The following is a 19712-nucleotide window of genomic DNA, read 5'->3' on the forward strand; positions in this document are numbered from 1 at the left end:
CTCATGCTCCCTGGCTGACAGGTCCTCCACCTCAGCATTCCTCCTCTGGATCTTTCAGGTTCCTTATTTCTGGTAAGGATGTGGTAGGATGGGACATCCCTGGTGGCCCAGTGGTTAAGGATCTGCTTCCTAATACAAGGGACATGGATTCGATTCCTTGTCCAGGAACTAGGATCCCACATGCCCTGGAGAAAGTCCAAGTGCCATAGCTAAAACCTGACACAGCCAAATAAATAAATTAATTTTTTTAAGTGGGAGGACACATTCATTTACACTGAAGGAAGCTTTGTTTTGTTTTTAGGTCCTAGGCCTTTATATAAGAACAAAATGATGAGTGATGTGGGGATTAAAGTCAGGAGTATCGTCCTACTTCGCCTTCCCTCCAAGCAGTTTCTCCAAACTCCCTGTCCCCACACCCTTTGTGTTCCCAATTCCTTTCTTAGTGAATGAAGAACTTAATCCCAAAGCCCTGGTACAAACCCCAGGGTTCTCTCCTTAGGTCTCCCTTCCTCTCCCCCCACACCCTATTCCTGGGGAGAGCAGGCACCTTGGTTTGAATGCATAGGAGAGCTTGGAGCGATGACAGACACTGAGGGAAAGGCCTCATCCTTGGGGACTGGGATGTAGGGGTACAGCGTAGTGACATGAGGGCCCAGATAGCCTGGGGTACCAAAATGGGGCCCTGGTGTCAGAGGAACAGATGCAGCTCCCCCTGAGAAGGTAGACCCAGCAGTATCAAAGTCCTCTGGTTGGAAATAGTCGCTGCTTGATCGTTTGCCCTTCTGGCAATGGTTGCAGAACGGCACCGGAACCACGTCCTCCTCTAGCCCAGGCTGCTGGGCGAAGTGGCTGATGTGCTGCCGAGTGGGCTTCGGGCACCGCAGGAACATGCTCTCCAGGTTGCCTCTCACTCGGTTCTCCATACTCCTCTACTTTCTCTTCTGGGCCTGCACTAGAGCCTCTGCCTTGCATATCTCCTGTAGATTTCGTTGTTGTCAGTTTCCTCCACCCACTTCTGCAGCAGAGGCCACAGCTTACACCTGTTCTTTGAAACTGAGTTGCAAAGCCTCAAATTGACAGGTGGTCCTTTGGCTGAACACCTTTCCAAAGAGTGAGCCCAGGTGAGCCCCACATTGGTCTGGGTATATCCCAGGGTGATCCTCTTCTACTTTAGGAGTTTGGCAAATTGTTCCAGGTCTTTCTGAAGAGCTTTGATGTCCTGGGACTCCTCAGGGTCCGCTCCAGTTTCTCCTTGCCCAGCTTCATGGTGCCTAGGTGGGGCGGTGCAGTGGTCCGGGGAGGCCCCCTCAGAGTTGCTCTCCACCCTGGCTCCTGCCTCGCCCTCGGGCTGAGGCACCCTCCAGGACACCTCAGGGCACCGGCCCCACTCTAACCTGCGGTGCACAGCAGGCCATCCCTCTGCACAAGTCATAGGGTCGGGGCACAGGGGAAGCCACCACACCTCGCGCTGGGCACAAGCTCCAGCCAGATTCCTGACCCACCCGGAGGCCCTTGGAAGCTCATCCAGGTCCCAGGATCAACCCAGCCTGGCTGTGGCCCTCCCTGCTGATGGCCTCCACCGCCCAGCAGGGGAGAGAAGGCCTGAAGGAAGTTTTAAAGATCCATTAGTGCACTAATAAAAAATCTTTCTTCGGGAAACAACTATGAAGGTACTTTTTATGTCTTCTTTGTGATTAGGGGTGAGAGAAAGGAAGAAACATATGTTTTTGTATATATATATTTAAGTTTGTACTTAAAAACTACCCCCTGAGTTCTTGATTATCTCAGGGTGAAGACAGTGTTAAATTACTTGTGGTGATGGCCTGTCAGATTGAATATATAGCAGAAGGACAAGGCAAAGGGTAAAATGGATTCAATGCAGAGTGAGCTGTGGGGTTTGAGACTACCCTAAAGGAGCAGACAAGGGAGGTGAGGATGGTGTCCTGCCTTAATAAAACCCCACCTGTAGAATGTGGATGGCTTTCTTTTGACTCCAAACTGGAGTCTCTCTTCTCTGTGGTGATTGGCCATGTAGGGACTGGTACTCCTATGAACACACATGAAGGAAACAGGCATCTTAAAAGATGAGGATTTATGTTCTCAGAATAAACATCGGGAAGTATCAAATTCACCCCCCTGGAAACTACAAGGGTCTGTTGTTATATGATAGGACCTGGGTTTACTCAGAACTCACAGGACATGTAAGGTTTTAAAACAGATGTAGTTGGTCAGAAAATGGTAGCAATTTACACCAAAGGGACTAGAAGGGAGGATGGAATCAGATAAACTCTTTAAAGCATTAGAGATTTTTGAGTCTACAGTTGCCCTGACTAATTTGGTAGCCACAGTGGCTATTGAGCATTTGAACTGTGGCTGATCTGATTTGAGATGTGCTGTAAATGTAAGATGCAAAATGTCTTCAAGAAAATAGGTTCTGAAGACTTAGTTATGAAAAAGAATGTAAAATGTCTTGTTAATAAAGGTTTCATACTGCTTATATGTGAAAATAATAATATTGTGGAAATGTGGGACTAAATAACATACTGAGTTAATTTCACCTGTTTCTTTTATGTTTTTTCTAATATGACTATCAGAAAATTTTAAATTATTTATGCAAGAAAATTTTATATTACTCACATTTACAATATACATTATCTTTCTATAGGGTAGGACTGCTCACAGGAGCAAGCCCTCTGTATTTGAATGTGGGTAGATATAAGAAGGATGCTCATGTTAAGAATTTTAAAACCTGTGTTTCTAAAATAAATTCTGTAAAATGGTGTAACAACATAGCTTATTATGACGTGGAATTGGCTATGCCATAGGTTAAGTAGCTTATCCCTCGCCTTAATAACACTATTCAGTAAGATCCCATGTATGTATTGGCTTGGAATAGAAGTGTCCTATACCTACCAAAATGAAAAGAGAAGGAATGGATATAAAGAAACTGTTAACACTGGGGAATAGAAGCTATTCATTCAATACATAAAAGTACATTTCAGCAACTCCCACAATTAGAGAAATTTCAGAAACAGTTAAAGGATTTGGAAGTCCCCGATGATGATTCACTCTGAGAAAGTCTATTGTCATAAAGAAACCTCCAAGAGAGTCAAAGAAGCATATGCTTTAATGGGATTTTTGCTATTTGAGGACTGTGTTCTAGGTAATTTCCAACATGCTGAGCATTTCCTTCATTTTTCTCCAGAGGAGTCCTGCATGAATTGGGTCTTCAAAGAGAAAATTTTTTATTTCCATATGAAGTCAGTCAATGTCCCCTCCACGTTAACCCATCCTTCAAGGAAAGACACCTTCTTAGAAGACTGTTCTACCACATTGCTCATCACTCCCGAGATGTTTTTCAGTCCCAGTGTAATTATCTCCATGATGGAGGAGGCTCCAGATGCATTTATTTGCCCCTCTCTGCGACTGGAAAATGTATTCCATACTCAGTTAAAGTCAGTAATTAAAACGACCTAATCTGCATTCACTTTGTAACCACCAGCTGAAACTCCCTCTCTGTCAACCCCAGAGGTGGGAGGGCTGCTGCATTTAAACCCACACTGAAGATCTCTGATTGGCTGGTGCACAGTTAGAACAGGTGAAATAATCTAATCTGGAATATTGCTCTCCTCACCTTTTTTTAATAAAGATTTGCCTCACCACAGACCTTAATATAACAGCAGTAAAGGCAAGAGAGGAAATTGGAAACACGGCCAGGAGTGTGCCTTATGGTTCATAACAGCCCCAAATTGTAACTGTTTATTAAAACTAACACCCTTTTGTGAGTGAGGGTGTGGATCAAAATATCCAGTGGTTTCTCTTCTTCAATATTCCCTTTTTTTATAGCACTGAGTTTAAGTTTCAGTTTTAGAGTTTCATTAAGTTTTTAAAATTGTTTCTGACTGAAACATTGACTTAAAAAGGCAACTTGTCCGTAATTTGTCCCTGTTCCTTATTTCCATTATTTATTTCAATCCATAGGAGATGTCTATGGATGGATGACCTCTTGGGCCACTGGGACAAGAAAGAGTTAAGGCAGGTGAAGGACCAGAGGAGTCAGAAGTCCAGAGAACTGCCTCACAAAATACAATTAAGGGCCTTTCCCAGGCCCACAGTGCTCTGGTGCTGCCAGAGGTAAGGAGGCCGAGCACAATGTTCTCCTTGTCCACACACCTCCCTTTTGTTTCAGCAGCATTTTGCCTCCCACACATGCAAAAGTTTGAATTTCCTGTTGGCTCTGAGGTGAGATTTATAACATTTATTAAGGTTACTATTCATTGTGAATTTACTGGGCAATAAGCCTAAGAGCTTTTAGGGGTTTAATTGCCTATGTTTACGGGGGTTGCAAAGCTCCCCACAGAGTCACTGTCAGCCAGGTTGGCCAAATGTGGACTTCTTGGAGTGCCTGGGGCACATGTCCTAGTCCAAGGGGAAGGTCAGGGAGAGCTGAAGGGCTCAGAGGAGACAAAGCCCTCAGGGCACGAGATTGGTTTTTCTGCTCTGGCTGTTTTGGTCCACTTCCCGCTGGCTCATCTACCTCATTCTGGCCAAGTCTGAAGACACATTTGAATGTTCCGTTCTCTCCAGGAAGAAAGAGAAATAATTTGAAATAATTGCATAAGGGAAGGAGAGAGGGAAAGAAGGGCTGGCGGTGGAAGTGAACACACATTGCAAACGTAATATGGGCTACATAAGCCGTCTCATGTGTATTGTCACGCTTAGTCTTCACAGCAGCCCTGTAAGGCAGGACTCCCACTCCCACTTTACAAATGAGGAAATTGAGGCTTAGAGAGTGAAATCACTTGCAGAAATGAAGACAGCTAGTGAATGGAAGAATCAGGATTTCAACTCCATTTTTCTGTGGCTTCCTAGTCCTGGTTGGGAGCTCCACATTTCATTCACTCTTGTTTAGCCCTTGGTTGCCGCTCATTTAACCTAAGCAATTGGTTCAGGTGTGTCATCAGGACATTTGAAAGTACAAGGTTAAACTTACTTTTAAGATGGTGGGTTTGTTTTATTGCAGAAAGGTAGCTTTTTTGCAACAGCCTTAACCCTTGACCTCACCAAACCCTTGTAGAATGGAATGAATGCATAAGAGTGGAGTAAAGTCAACTGAGCAACGCTATGGGCCAGGCAGGACAAAGGGACTGTAAAGGGTCTGTCAGTCTCTGAGAGGGAGAGCTCCTGAGGCAGTTCACTAATTTGATAAAAGAGTGGGGAAAAGTTCTGGTTCATTTCATCCATTCATTTATTCAACAACTATTTGGTATGCACTTACTGTGTGCTAAGCACTGCATTAGGCCTGAGGGATGCTAGATACTTCAGCACTCTGCCTGCTCCCTTCCTGCTGTGCAGAGGCCGCAGGATGCTGCTCACGCCCTGTCTCTTAAAGGCTCTTTCAGATCTACCCAAGTTCTGTCACAGTGACAAATTTCTCAGGTTTCTTAAACAGATGGTTTAACAAAGGGAAGAAACAAAGTAAAAGAAGTAAAAGAGTTGATGAGCAGTGTACTCTTTATGTGAAAAAAATAAACAAACATATATACATATACATACATTTGTATATAGACATAGCGCTGGGCTTCCCAGGCTGCACGGGTGGTAAAAGAATCTGCCTGCCAATGCACAAGACCCCAGAGATGTGGGTTTGATCCCTGGGTCAGGAAGATCCCCTGGAGTAGGAAACGGCAACCCACTCCAGAATTCTTGCCTGGAGAATTCCATGAACAGAGGAGCCTGGCAGACTATAATCCATGGGGTTGCAAAGAGTCAGACACGACTGAGTGATCACACACTTACATAGTGCACTCTTCATATCTTCACATGACATAAATAAATTAGTTATATATATATATACACACATACATAAAGATGCATGTGTTCACACCTGTGTGTGTAAAATTAGCCTGATGTACAGTCCAAGATGTCATTACAAATTTGATTGGTCTTGTAACAGGCAGAAAACCTACTGGCACAGAGGACTAAGTGGTGGAGCCATCATTGTTGGAAATGTATTGTTCAGGACATTTGTTAACTTATTGATGCGGCAGTAGAAGTTGAATCAGATTCAGTTATTCAGTTGAAGAATAAATTGGAATATTTCGGTGCATTTCTTTAAAAAAAAAAAAGCCACTTTAAGCTTATGTATTAAAATGACAAAGTCTTAAATAGGGGTCTCTTTTTCTAAACAAAAGATATGCAAATTGCAATTCAAGATTTATATTATGATAAAAACTGAAATACAAAAGAGTCATTATCCTGCAAAATGTAAAAGTACATTGCTTCATGAGTCTATAATGATATAATGGGATATTGATGTAATAAAAGGTGTCAGAAAGGAGACAATGACCTTAAAATTTTAAGTCAGAAACATTAGAATTGAACAGTAAGTATCTACCCACCTAACTATCCATCTATCTATTGCATATTTTAGAAATTTGAGGTGAGGAACAGTATATTTTTATCTGCTGATGGTGTAGCCATAATAAGGGGTTTGGGGTTAAGGAATGGGAATTATTTTTCACATAACCATTCCAAGTCTGAAACTGGATAAAGATTTTACCTTGAATATTAGATTAATAGGACTATCTTTCCTAAAAATCAGTGGTGTGTTATGAGGCTTGGAAATCACTCCTGGCATAGCCACAGGACAGCAAATGTCAGGGACGCCAGTTCTCCCTGCCTAAGTATGAAAGACTCGCTCACAGTGAGTTTGCAAGGACTCTTAGTTTTTAAGATGATGGGAGCAATTTACAGTTAATCATTGTGTGTCACTGAAAAAGGATGGATCAACTTAAAGACACTGCAATAGAACACAAAAGATTTACTCTATCAAATCATAGGGAAATTGTAGGAAACTATTTATACTTGAAGTTATTCTACTGGCTTATTTTAAAAAGGGGAAGCATGTGTGTGTGTGTGTGTGTTTCAGGGGAGACACACTTAAAGTAATCAAGTGATACACCACATGTGAAGCAGACGCACAGGCTTGTTCCCACTACTAAACAGAGCAGAAGGCCTGGTTTAGCTTTATTTGGCAGGAATTTATATACTTGCTTCACTATTTGATCTTAACTTAAACAAAGGATGTTGGTCTCAGCCACCACTGATTTCAGGGTAACAGCCCTCTTTCTGAAAGGCACCGGAATTGTGACACTTCGAAAATCAGATGGTTGCACAGTATGGAAGTTTCTTAAATGTTTATTTATTGTAGTGAGCCAAACCCTCCTTTTCTTGTTTCGGAGTGTGCGATCAATTGCACTGAAAGCTGTAGGCAGAAGGATCTTACTTTCATACAATTGTCAGAACCTTGGCGAGGCCATGCAGAACAAACCCAAACAAACCAGGGACTCTAAATGAGGCCTAAGAACCTACTCTGAGCCCAAACTCCTGATAATTTTCCAGTTCAGAAAGTTGCTGAGGGTCCTCTGTCAGGGTGAGCTCATGGTTTATGATTTCAGAGCCTGTGCAATGCTCCCTTCTATTTCATCTTGACTTAATGTCATTAGTCTTCCTTCACAGAAACCTGAGCGCTCATTTTCTAATCTATCTAGATGATACGCTGACAGCATTTTCCCTGATCGAGACTTTACCATTTATGTCTCTGCCTCTGTTAATCATTTGCAGAAATGAGATTTATAGTAAAAAGGATTAAATCAATTCTGACTACCTCCCAATTCTTAGGTTTTCGGGGATTTTTGATGAACACAGAAACCATGGCCCCTCAGAGATGCTTTCCTAAGAAGATCTTTCTTAGCTCTGTGAGGTGGCCTTCCAGTGTCTCCGAGTCTCTGTGGATCAGAGCAGATCCACTTCTCCATGTTTCGTTTGGCAACCACGCCTCAGAGGCTACCCTCGGAGCAACTCAAGCTGTTTTTGATTGGAATCGATGAGTGAGCCATCCATTCTCTTCTCCTTCACTCTCCATCTTTCCTTCATTCTCCTCTTCCCAGTCCGAAGATGAGTACCCTTAGGAAAGGTATCAACCGACTTCGATTAAGTGTTTGTTTTTGGAGTTTCTCATCATGGGGTATATTGTGACATTTTTAGCGGGCAGGGATTGAAGAGAAAAATTGCACTAATCGAAACTAAATCATGGTTTATTTTGTTCCTTTCTAATTTCTCTAATCTTTCACTGACTTGAAATTGCTTCCATGTGTCAGGCCTTGTGCAAGGCTGGGGACTTTCACGAACATGCAGTCTTCCTTCCGTATTCGCAGGGGCCAGGTTCCAGGACGCCCGTGGATACCACATCTGCGGTAGTTGAAGTCCCTTATAGGAATATAAAATGATGTAGCATTTCCATATAGCCCACACACACCCTCTTGTTTACTTTAAATCATCTCTACATACCTAATACAGTGTAAGTGCTATGTTCGTAGTTGCCAGCACAGCAAATTCAGGTTTTGTTACTGAGAACTTTCTGGAATGTTTCTCCCATATATTTCCAGCTGTTTGAATCCACAGATGAAGAACCCATACTCGAGTGGGTAGTTGTTCCCTTCTCCAGGGCATCTTCCCAACCCAGGGATCAAACCCAGGTCTCCCACATTTCAGGTGGATTCTTTACCCCCTGAGCTACCAGGAAAGCCCTATAAAAGGTCAAGTCAACTGTAATCATTTTCTTTCTTTCTTTCTCCTCCTCCCTTTGTTCCTTCCTTCCCTTGGTGGGTTTTTTTTTTTTTTTTCTTTTTTCCAAATTTACTCTTGTTATTTTGCTTAGTTGCCTTGGATTTCTTCCTCTGATCCTCATGGTGAATACAGGGATAGCATTTCCTGAGTTTTTTCTTCATTCTGTAAATCCTGTTTATCCCATGAGCTGTGCTATCCAGCAAGGACAGTGATCATATTGACATATCCTTGGCCATGTGTCTAGACCAGAGTCAATGCCTTTAAATTCACTGAACCACGTACTCACCAAAAGTGATTCTAAATCATCTGCTCTATGTCATTCCATTTGCTGTCTACTGCAGTCTAGAAAATATCTGGACCATAGTATTCTCTGTTTGATTTCCTCTGTCTGGCCCTGTGTTCATCCCCTTGGTCTAGGGAGACATTTTGGCTTCTCTGGCTTTTACCTTTATTACTAGATAGATTCTAGGTCCTTTAACACAAAATGCAGATCTTTCAGACTCTCCCCTTTTGGGGCTACTTTTGGAAACGATTTGATACTAGAGATATAGTTAACCTATACACCTAGAATCTTTTTACAGTACCATCTTACTTGGTTAGTATAGGGCTTGCTGCGGCCCCTGGGTTTAAGGGGGTAAAGGTGAGTAATGTGTCACACATTTTGGCCTCAATTTGGAGTGTCTTTTTTCACCATGGTGAACTGGCTCATGTCTGTATATTTTAAAGTCATTGTGTCATTTCATTTTCCCCCTGAGGGTTAAATATTTGTATGTGTAGGATTTGTATCTTATACACACAAAGATTTGATTGTCCAAGATCCTAGCAGTGGTTGCGTACACTGCATCTTCACAGGGATTAGACTTGGAGGTGGTAGAAGCACCCTACAATTTTTGGATTAAGATAGTATGGAGGCCTGCACACTGTAGCCACAGACTAGGAAAGAACCAGAAAGTTCACCCATACTAGAAAGGTAAACTTTTGGTGATTCCTCAAGATGTGACAGGTTAAAAAGGAACATCAGAAGTAGGAACCAGGGTACCTCACTTTTTTGTTAGTTTGACATAAAGGATTTAGCAAGTAGGAATAGAATAAGAAGCACTACTAACTCTGGTTTCAAGGATTCGTTGAGTCACATTGTGTGGGGTGCTCACCGCCATCAATATTCACAACAACACCTCCCATAAACACCGCATTCTGCTGAAGATGCAAATTCTTATAAAATACAGTTCTTCCTTTCCAAGAGCTTATGATGAGTCTAAAAGAGACCACTACAGGCTTAAATGATAGAAACCACTATCTAAGACTTGTTTGGACTATATCACGCTGAGGGTGCTCCAAAGACAGTACAGTAACTGAAACTGAGATGAAGGAGAACTTTGCTTAAAGATGTGGCCTACTTCACTGGTGTGTACCTGAGCAGTCTTACGGGACTAACGATACTGGGCTGTTACTATCTTAAAATTCTTAGCAATTAAATCTTGGAATGTGTTCTGTAGGTGACACACTAAGGTAGAATGGAGCAGGCACATGAACAGGGAATATACATATACAATATGCATGTCTGTCTGTCCTTGCTGCCCCATTCACACTTGGAATTCACAATGCCCCAGATGTGTGTACAATTCTGTTGGACCTACAATATGAGGGAGTTACTGTGGAAGACTCAAAGCAAGTACAAGGTCAAAATGCTATATCCATGTCTATAAGCAAAGGAGGAGGGGACGCTGATATATCCCGGTTGCTAGGTTTTTCATTCCACCAGACTTTGCTCCAAACATAGAACACATAAAGGAGGCATGGTGTTCTAAGAAATGCAAACAATCAAAGAATCATATCATATCCTTCTTACTCATGTTACATCCATGTGTTAGCCAATCACTTAAGCTGAAAATGATGACACAGAAGTAAAGGAAGTGCTAGGGCAATCCAGAGTCCTTGTTTTCCCCTCTTCCTTACCTTTCCATCAGTAAATTGAAAGCACCATGTTTGTGAATGTATATGTATAAATAAATGTGATAAAAACAGTTGAGTTAGCTTTGTGTACCATTTCCACTCTTTGGTAGCAAAATACATATGCATGTACAAACTATGAAATAAAACTTATGCAATTTCAGTAATTCTACACATAATATAAATACTTTTGTATTTACATTTAAAACTGGCATTGCCAATATAAAGATGAACAGTAAATAAAATTCATGCTAATAATTAAAAATCTTTATTTTCATTTACTTAGAATTACATTAATAGAAAATTTAAAATATGACAATTCAAAGGAGATACCACAGAAGAAATAAAATTTTATACTTCTTCCTGCTTTTGAACAAAGGCCTCCATATTTTCACTTTTTGCTTGGTACCACAGACTATACATGCCCTGCCTGAGGGTCTTGATTGAAAGATGAAACTTGGGAAAGCAAAAAGCTTCTATTGGAAGGGCTACTTTTATGCCCTAAAATTGTTTTATCTGATTTGGTCCATGAATACCATAAGGAAAGTGTGAACACTCAAAAATATTTGATCTATTGATTCAAAGCTTAGAAAATTAAACCCACCCAAAATACTTTTTCATTTTAAATTTTCTCTTCTGGTTACTCTATGCTCTTTAAATTTTTTTATACATTCAATCCTTAAATCTTCATCTGTAACAGACTTAGAGTAAGGTATAGGGCAAGTCAACTTAGGTTCTTCTGAAAATGTTAAATCATTACCCAGGACCTTAGTTGTCTCCAAAATTACATTTAAACTCCTGATTTTTCTTTGTAAGTTCTTTATAAACATTTATTTTAACTTCCATTCATTTCTATTCACTGACTGTCCATGCCCCTGGGTTGCTGTGGGTTCTCAGTTCCAACCCAGCAACCATCTCAATAGCTCCTTTATGGAACGTGTCTCTTCTACCTCTAAGTCACATATACCACCCTTTGTACCTAGAGCAATCTCAGTGAGCCATCTGATTACTTCTATTTCTCCCTTCTCTCAATGCAAAAAAAAAAATGGAGATTTCTCAGTCTCACTCCACCTCAGCTCCACTACAGATCCACCAAAAGAGAGGAAGAAGTACTTTATAACTATAAAACACTATACACACACAGAGCATGGCTATTAACGTTTTAATTATGTTGAGAACAGTTAATACTTCTTTAAGGCTTACTATAGCCAGGCAGTGTTCTAAACCTTTGTGTGTATTAATGCATTTATATTCTCACAACAACACAGAAAGTTTAACTAACTTGTTAAACAGCTGATAAGTGGTGGAGGTGGGATTCCACCCCAGAAATTCCCCATTTACCTTCCTAAGGAAAGGTGTGGAAATTCTCAGGAGAAATACCTTAGTGTGCCATCACACTGATCAATTAGCATGCACTTAACAAGACTCTGCTTCTATATGCCCAAGAGAAAAGGAGGGCAGAACACCCAAATTTTTATATTGACGATTGCTTGTCAGAAAAATCCACTCACTGTTTGCCTCTGTTTCTGTCTGGTTCAGCTTTGTTTTTTAATTCTGAAGCACAGACCTTCTCTGGGAAGTTAGATTTGGCTTTGATATTTCCACCCGAGACTAGAGTTTGGAGAGTGTGCTCTCTCCCACAGATGCTTACTTGAGCTGTGTGACCACCAGCCTAGGAGACTCCACTGCAATCTGCTTGGAACTTCCTACAGGACCACCCAGAAGCTGCAGCTGGTGCTGAGTACCACAGTGGCCGCCTGTTTACATGAGAATGTGAGTTGAAGGAAGTGGACAGTACCTGCTTTCTGCTGTCAGCCAAGAACTCGATTCCCATGGAATGATTTGATGTGTAATCTAGAAATATTCAAAAGTTTTAAGCCCCAACTATTTTCCAGGCATGGGGAAAAAACTGGGGCAAAAGGGAGTTTCTCCCTGGATGCTGGCAGCTTCTCTCTGGTCCGGCAAAACCAGCTGTACGTCTGGGACCATGGGTCGGACAGACTCCAAATGTGCTGATCCTCAGATAGACCACGTTGAAAGAGCCATTTTCTCATACAAAGACTTTCCATTGAATCATGTCCCATGCACTATCTCTGGCTTCTCAGAGAGGAACAACACTGAACTTGTAAAGAAAACAAAAAGTGTCCTTAAAATCCTGGCCCATATCTTTTGCGGATAGCCAAGTTCATGCCTAGCCGCCCCAGGAGGGCATTTGGCAACAGTCGCAGAAGAAAGCTTTTCTGTCCTGATGAATAACAGTGTCCGGAAGAGCTGTCTTGCAGGGTGAGGGGTGCCTGTGGAAGCAAGGCAGAGTTTTATAGAGCTGTTAGCGATGCCTTTATAGCACACTTTAGGTAGCAGATTTTTCGCTGAACAGGTTATCTTACTTCTGTGTTTTTGTAAATCAAACTCTTCTTTACAATTTTGTTTTGGAGCACTTCAGAGGGCTCGCAAATTAAATAATTTATAACATCTATTTCCACAGTAAATTCAGATTTTCAGAGATCAAGTTGCCTTAAATTGAGGGGGACCTGTATCAACAACTTGGTCCCTTCAGTTTTGCCCTTTCACCAGGGCCATGTCAAACCGTCTGGACTCCGTGAGGCTAACATGCCCTGGGAAGGAGAAAGAAGCAGGCAAGCCACCTGGAGAAAAATGTTGCAAGTCGATGAGATCTCTCCTCTGTTGAAGGCATAAAGCATATTCTTTGGGGTTGAGCCTTGAGAAGAAAAACACATTCAGATTTATTGAATTGGTACTATGCACCAGGCATTTAATTGCACAATAGTCCCATGAGGGTAGAAGATAATGAGATAAAACTTAATAAGCACCTACTAGCCAATGGGCACGAAGCTAGTAACTGCATTTTTAAATGTATTGTTTCATTTAGTCTTTATAATTAGGGTTGCCATAGTTAGCAAATTAAAATCTAGTTAACATCTAGTTACATTTGAATTTCAGATAAGTAACACATTCTTTGCAGTATAATATGTCTCATACAGTATTGGGGATATACTTATACTTAAAAATGTTTTCTACTTGAAATTCATATTTAAGGTCAGGGGAGGGGGGTGTTGTATTTTATCTAGAGAAGGAAATGGCAACCTACTCCATTATTCTTGCCTGGGAAATAACAGGGACAAAGGAGCCTGGCAGGCTACAGTCCATGGGATCGCAAAGAGTAGGACACAACTTAGTGATTAAACCATCACCACCATCTGTATTTTATCTGGCAATGCTATTTGGAAGAATCCTAAGAAGAAATGATTATCATTCTCATTTTACAATTGAGGAAACTAAGACTCAGAGACATTTTTAAAAAATTGCCCACAATAATAAGTAAAGGTAGAGGAGTTGGGATAACTGTTTCTGTTTGATTTTAAACCCTATACTGTCAGCAACTATGCCGTACAGTCTCCTCATCTAGGCTAATAAATACAGTCAGTTTTATTCAGTCAAATAAGCTGCCTCAAGAGAAAGAACTCTCTTCAATATTAAGTACTAGATATTTATTAATGATCTTCCTAATCCAAAGCCTTGTGCTAGGGCTGGAGACAAGAAAAGATGCATACGTAAGAACCAGGACCTGCTCTCATAGGAAAATATAATGTAGTGGAGAAGAGGAATGAGAGATAAGGAGAGGGAGCTGAAGGACAGGGAGGTGAGGGAGAGGGGAAAATGCTAAATATATTTCTAGTCAATTTCAGGTGTTTTAAGCAGGAACATCAGTGTTGTAGTTGACTCCGCTTTAAAAATCCTGAGGTCCACTTTAGAGAGCCTTGGTGGTATGGAGGTGGGGTCCTGAGGAAAATGGATGGCTGTCCTTAGTGCCCCCAAGGAGCAAGATTCCTATAAGAGATTAGCAGCTGCCACTTTGTGCTGTCACCAATGCCCAAGTCCATGGCTCCAGGTTACAGAGACTTTCAGAGTTGATGGTGGCTTGGCTGTCACATTGCCCACCTCACTGATACCAGGGTCACTCTAGCAAAGCTGCCCAGTGAAGGCTACCCCTTCCTCCCTCAGCGCTTTATGTGAAACCTGCCCATTCTGCCAACTTGTGTGAAGATGGCTGAAAGAGATGTGCTTAGGAAAGGCTGAATCCAAGAAAGCAAGTATTCGAAGCACAAAGAAATTAGAATCATCATAGGATAATATCTGAGTTCTTCCTCAAGCACTGCGTCAGATATTTTTAAAGTTTTATTCCTAAACATCACAAGAAAACAATAAGGTAGGAATTGCTCTCTCTTCCTTACAGATGAGAACACTGAGACTCAAAGATGGTGAGGGACATGCTGAAGGTCACACAGTAGGATGAAGAGCTATCTACTCTGAACCATGCTTTTTGTATAGCATCGAGTTCCCTCCTTAAAACAAAGGGAATGCGACCTTTTCCCCTGCAGGCAGGCAGGGAAATTCAACTAAACAGCAAGCAGAAAGAGATGATGTTCAGGGCCTTGGTGAAAAGAAATGAGGCTGAATCTAATACCATTCTCTCTTATCTCTAATTGAAGCTGAGGGTAGACATGCCTGTTTTTACAGCTAACATCAAAAATAGAAATCAACACGGTACAAATGAATATCTAATACTATAGCTTACAGTATGATTCTTTTTCCTATGTCATTTTACAAAATAGAAAAGATTTGGGAAGAAAAACTTAGACACAGAAAAGGCTTATGTCTTGATAGTAAGGACTGTTTTAAAGTTGAAGTTCTGGTTTTGATAAGAAAAAGCTTTTAAGAGTGCATTTTATACAGCATTGTATATCTGTATTTATAGTCAATTCCTTCCTTCACTTTGCCTCTCTTGCGCTACAATGCTAACTTTCCCTTCATATTTTCCCAATGGTTAACATTCTGCTTCTGAAAATTATCCATTAAAATTTTATCAATTTTGTGTTTTGGTGAGACAGTATGAGGAAATGCCATTGTGAAATTAGATTTTTCTTTGACATCAGGCGCCCAGTCAGCAATCCAGTCCCATGTGTTTCTATTGAGACATTAGGGTTTGATATAATTTTGGGCAGAAAACATTTTAAAAATGAAACAATTGAATTTTCTAGATGGTCTTGGGGACCACTTAGCTTAAGAGAATACACTTCCAAATCAAAAGCCTTTCAATCATTTTAAATATTATTTGGATGATATTTGCTCTGTGTGTAGTAGCAGTTTGAATTTGTATTGAATGTTTGACCGGCTCATGCACACATAGATGATGTATGAAATTATTATTTCATATTTTTCTAGTGTTTGCATTGCAAGTGACATCTGGCTGACAGGAACTTGGAGAAATGGGATACGAAGTGAATGCTGCAGTTACCACAAGCATCGTATTTATCAAAAGGTTTAAGGTTGGCCTGTCTTTGTTTAACATATGAAACTTGGAACATTGACTGGGAAGCTCTGTGTTTTTGTGTTGCCTGCATGTTTTAACTGAGCTGTTTAGGAAAAGAGCAGTCAAAGAATAAACACTAATTGTATTATTTGTTCTGCTCATGAAAGTAAATATTATACATTCTAATTTTAAGAAAACACACTTAAATTAGATTTGATATAATTTCCATACATTTTGCCTGTATTCAGAGAATTTACAGACTTCATGTTAGACAAACATGCATATTGAGCACTAGTCATCATTATTCAGAAAAGGCAATGTAGAAGGGAAAAAAAACTCAACTGCATTTTTAGTTTTATTTTCTAATTTGTGAATGTGCAAAATTGAAGGAAGACGTGAAAACATGTAGTACAATGTTTGCAAGCTCTGACTGTTGAAATACACACATACACATTTTCCTATTCTGCCTTTTCATGGAGGTCATGGTGCCAATTATGAATTTAGTCACGAGAAATAGCATCCATTCAACAAAAATTTATGAGCGTACTACTTTGGACTGTGTTCTAGTTGGGTACTGGAGAAATGCAGAGGAATCAGACAATTCCTGCCCTTAATGCACTCACAATCAGGTAACAGAAGAGGTAAATATGGAAACCATTAAGTTCAATAGAGAGGTTTAGATGCCATAAGAAAAGAGTGGAAGCACTGACAAAGTTGGACAAAATGGTTACAGTGGTCCATCTACCAAAGGCAGATGGGGAAGCAGAAGATGCATTATGGGGGCTACTGTGAAAGCCTTTCAGGTACAAAAATAAAACATGCTCATTTTTTGAAACTTGAAAATTTCAGCAAAGTAGAAAGATGACAAAAATCATCCTTGTTATTATTGTCTAAAGATAAATATTGCCAACTTGCTTCTAACCTTTCCCTCCATTCTTTTCTCAATATATTTAAATATATTTAATTTTGGAAGCATTGTGATAGTACTGCAAAAATATTGCACATATTAAAAAAGAAATTAGATGCTGCATTCCCAAATCCCCAACATCACTGTTGAATGCATTTCCATGTTATTTTAAGCTCTTCCTATATACGTGATTGTTTATGACTGAACAATACTCCAGTTGATATTTAATGTCATAAATGAGCCATTACTCTGCTAGGATTTTTGGTTTGTTTTCTAACTTCCTCAATGAGCAGTAAGCTGATAACTTCTAAGGAAAATGAACTCACCTGAAGAGAAAGAAGTCTCCAATAGTGGGATTCCTGGTCCTAGAGTAAGGCATGCAAAAGGTCAGCAACATGTTTTCAGTATCTGTTAGAGTGCTAGGTACTTTACCTGCACGATGTTGTTTATTGCCCCCAGAACCCTGACTCAAGCATGGCATAGGAGAAGTAGACTGGATTCACCTGGAGCTACATTCAAATCTATTTCCCGACTTTGCCTAGCTGTATGATTTCTAGAAAATCAGCTAATCTTTCTGATTTTCAGATTCCTCATTTATAAATTGGGGCAGTACTAGCATTCATTTATCTAACAAGAGCTTATTAAGCTCACAGGGGATTTAAGGTATCTTGCTAAGTATAGGGGATGTAAGAGGAGTACAATGTGTCTCATGTCTTGGAGGGCTGAGAGCCTAGTGGCAGTGCCACACATGGAAATAGACCTGACAGGTCCCAGGGGAACACAGGAGAAAAAAAAAAAAAAAAATGCATCCTTTCTGGTGGAGCAACATTTGGTCTGGATCCTAAGTAGTGAGAAGTAAGTTTCAACTTACCTTTCTTTGATGGTAGCATTCATCTTCAGCTCCCCAAGCAGTCATATGGCAGGTGTTGTGTATATTTGTTCTGGTCCCTGCCCTGAAGAAGCTTACCAGCTAGTATTAGTCCTAATGGCCAGAAAAACATGCCTTCTGTTTTATAGATAGACTTGAACACTGATTTATTTTAGAAGTGACTGTGTTGGTTTGGTAGTGATTGGTTTCTTTCAAAGTCCTTTCTAAGATATGTGTCTGACCTTGTAAACAGAGGTTACTGTTGACCCATCAAGGGCCATCTTTTGACACAGTATTTTGAAAGCCTTGTTAATCTGACTAAAACTCCTACTAAAATATGTAGGTTTTACAAAAAGAAAATGATATTAAGCAATATGCAGACATACTCTATAATCAGATTTGGACCTACATATATTAAGTCCCTCCCTGCTTAAAATTCCCAAATCTAAAATTAAAGCTAGAATACTCAGACCTAATGGCAAGTTTTCAAACATTCATAATCCAGCAATTTAAAATGCTTCGGATACCATTAAAGTTGTCATTTGAACTAAAAAGATAATTTTAGCAAAACTTCTTCCTTCTCCTCTCAAAATTTTACTCAAAAGTGTATCTGAAGTTTCACCAAATATGGGGAAGTAAATATATTTGCAAATTTCACTAATGAACTCCACGTTTAAAATAAAGCAATCTCCAACTCCTGTCTTCTAAACCCATGATGTATCAGTTAGCTACTGTCATACAACTATCACATAACAACCCACTCCACATCTCAGTGGATTAAAGCCAAAATTTTTTTAGCTTTTGAGGGTCAAATTAACTGGGATTTGTCTTGTCTAGGCTGTTTATGGCTAGTGATGGCTCTGTTCCACATGCTTCTTAGAGTAGAGAAACAGAAGACTGTTTGAGTACCTACTGTGTGATACAATTGGTGTCCATGTTCTCCTAAACTTACCAAAATATGAAATTCTAAACTCCTGCATCAGTCTACTTCAACCCAAGTATAGGACAGATTTTCTTTTTGGCACTGACCTATTCTACACGTCATGGAGGCCAAGTTGGTCTGGGAGGCTGCAGGAGCCAGGCAGGCAGTCCAAACTCACCGCTGCCATTGAAGGTGGGCACCTCAGTCGCCTTTGGCAGCTGTGTAACAACGTGGAAACCATACAGCTGCCAGGTCTCAAGTTAATTAGGGTTGACCTTAAGATGGATTTTGCAAACCACTCAAATAGATCTCTCTTTTTGGCAAGTTTTCAAAGCAAGAAAGGAGAAAACAATAAAATGTCTCCAATCTGCAGTCCCTCCCTCTGAGATTCGCTGCATGGGGACTCCATGCTCTCCCTAGCACTGAGCCATTATCCCCAGAGGGTCCTTCAAGCCTAGGACTGAGGGAAAATAAGTGGAATATGTCTGTGAGCCGCTTGCATGAAATCAGAACTGCCTCCCCCATGTTGCTGGGCCCATTTTATTAGCTGTGGGAGGTAGTCGGGGTCGGGGGGGGCAACATGAAGGATATGGAGGAAAAGTTGGAGGCAAAACTTCCTGGGTATAGGAGGTATCAGAACAAGTCACATGACTTTTCTCTTCTGAAAGAGAAGGTGCCACTTGTACCCATGCTACCCCCTGGCAAAGAGCAGGTGTTTGAAAAATACTTGTTGAAAGAATGATGATTAAATGAATGACTGTTTTTCTAGTGCTGTTTCCTGTCTAGTTTTGGTTCACCTGGTGTTTGGGGGATACCTAGTTGCCCAGTGTCTTGGTGGCTCAGACAGTAAAGAACCTGCCCACAACGTAGGAGTCCTGGGTTCGATCCTTGGGTCAGGAAGATCCCCTGAAGAAGGAAATGGAAACCTACTCCAGTATTCTTTCCTGGGAAATCCCATAGACAGAAGAGCCTAGTGGGCTACAGTTCATGGTGTCGCAAAGAGTCAGACATGACTGAAGCGCGTATCACTTGATATGGCATAGAGGTTAATGTTATAGGTTCTATATTCAATCACTCAGTCTTTCTGTATGAGTGTTTACTG

At 40.7% G+C, this 19712-nt stretch overlaps 1 pseudogene; it reads right to left on the minus strand.

The window, feature by feature from the left end:
- Nucleotides 1-524: 524 nt before the first annotated feature.
- Nucleotides 525-17714, minus strand: LOC128045568 (POU domain, class 5, transcription factor 1-like; annotated as a pseudogene).
- Between the last annotated feature and the right edge of the window lie 1998 nt (nt 17715-19712).

Source organism: Budorcas taxicolor, chromosome 3 (assembly GCF_023091745.1).
Source record: "Budorcas taxicolor isolate Tak-1 chromosome 3, Takin1.1, whole genome shotgun sequence".
In the NCBI taxonomy this organism is placed as follows: domain Eukaryota; kingdom Metazoa; phylum Chordata; class Mammalia; order Artiodactyla; family Bovidae; genus Budorcas; species Budorcas taxicolor.